Source organism: Protopterus annectens, chromosome 9.part0 (assembly GCF_019279795.1).
Source record: "Protopterus annectens isolate FY-2018-M chromosome 9.part0, PAN1.0, whole genome shotgun sequence".
In the NCBI taxonomy this organism is placed as follows: Eukaryota; Metazoa; Chordata; order Ceratodontiformes; family Protopteridae; genus Protopterus; species Protopterus annectens.
In genome coordinates this window covers 245,856,454-245,858,953 of record NC_056743.1, presented here as the reverse complement: position 1 = coordinate 245,858,953, position 2,500 = coordinate 245,856,454, and the positions used below count along the sequence as shown (strand labels likewise).

The 2,500-nt window shown below is 24.1% G+C and overlaps 1 protein-coding gene across 1 annotated transcript in view; it reads left to right on the top strand.

Moving 5' to 3' along the window:
• The window catches only part of MADD (MAP kinase activating death domain), a 2,427,721-nt gene that overhangs the window by 1,198,357 nt on the left and 1,226,864 nt on the right, over window positions 1-2,500 (top strand). The window lies entirely within an intron of this gene.

The following is a 2,500-nucleotide window of genomic DNA, read 5'->3' as shown; positions in this document are numbered from 1 at the left end:
TATGCATATATATATACATATACACATGCGTAAGGTGCTGCACATATGCATGTACACATACATACACACACATATATGCATGCATGCATGCATGCACATATATATACACATGCTGCATGTGGCTGCACATATTGCATGTGCCACACACACACACATACACATACATGCATGTACAGCACACATATGTATATACAGGCATACATACACATATTACATGCATGCACACACATACATGCACATACATGTGGCCGCATGATACACATGCAGGCACACATATTACACACATGGCTGCACACACACATATAGACACATATTAATATATACATGTATATATATGTATGTATATATGTATATATATATATATATATATATATATATGTGCTGCATATATATATAGGACAGACATATGTATATATATTGTATGTATATACATATGTATAGTATATATGGTTGCCAGTATATATATATGTATATACATGTATGTATATATATATGTATGTACATATACATGCATATATATATGCATGTGCATATATATATAGTATGTATATACATATATATATATGTATGTATATAAAATATATATATATATATGTATGTATATATATGTACATATACATATATGACAGTACATATGCAAGATATATATTACATATATATGGCGATATATGTGCATATATATACATGTATATGTGTGTATACATATATATATATATATATATATGTATGAGCATGTGCGTGTATATGTATGTGGTATGTATATATATATATATATATATGCATATGTATACATACATATATATATACATATATATACATATATGCACATACGGTGTTATATGTATGCATATATATATATATGTGCATGTATATATGTATGTATATATATGTATACATACATATACATATATACATGCATATATATATATATAAGGCATGTATTGTATATTATTACGCATGCATATACGTATGTACATATGTATGTATATATATATGTATGTACATGGCTGCATATGCATGCATATACGCATGTATATGTATAGTATATATGTATGTATATATGTACATATATATATATATATGTTATATATATATGCATATATATATATGTATGTATATATATGCATGTATGGAGTGCTGCATGGTACATATGGCACATGTATGTATATATGTATAAAGGCAGGCTGCATGTATATATATGTATATATATACATATATATACATATATGTATGTACATAAGCTGCATATATATATATATATATGCATATATATATTAATATATGCATATATGCATATACATGCATGTATATACATATATGTATATATATGTATATATATATGCATTATGAAGCGGCTATATATTGGCTGTATATATATACATATATATGCATGGCTGCATATATGTATACATATGCATATATATACGTATATATACATATGCATATATATATGCATGGATACATGTACATATATATATATATATGTATGTACATACATATGTATATATATATATATATGATATATATATATATGTGACAGTATACATATGGTATACATATGCATATATATATATAGACAGTGCTATATATATACATACACATACGTATATATGCATATATATATATACATACAGCCGCGCATATATATATATACGTATGTATGTATATACATATGTATACATATATCTATATATATATGTATACATATATACAGTACATATACATATATGTATATATATATATATACGCCGTGCATATGAGCATGTACATATACATATGTATGCATAAGAGCATGTGTATATATACATATATATATATATATATACATATATACATATATGCATATACACATATACAGACAGATACATATACATGTATACATGCATATATATATATATACATACATATATATATATATATACACATACATGCATATATATGCATGGCTGCATATTACATGAGAGCAGATTATGATGATATATACATATATATATATACATATACATATATATACATATATGCATATATATATATATATCCATACACATATATGCATATATATATGTATATATATATATGTACGTATGTGCATATATATGTTGCATATACATATATGCTGATATATATATATATATATATATATATATATATATATACATATGTATGCATATGCATATATGTATATATACAGGCTGCATGCATATATATATATACATGTGCTGCATACACATATATACATGAAGGTATATATATATATGTGGCTGCATATATATGCATATATATAGCGTATACATATATGGCTGTATATATGCATATATATATGTATGCATATATATATGCATATATATATATATATATGTGTACATATACGTATATACACATACATATATGCTGCATATATATATACATAGTATATATGGCCATATATATACGTATGCATGACATATGCATGCACGTGCTGTATATGTTGCAGAAGCGATATATATACATACATATATAT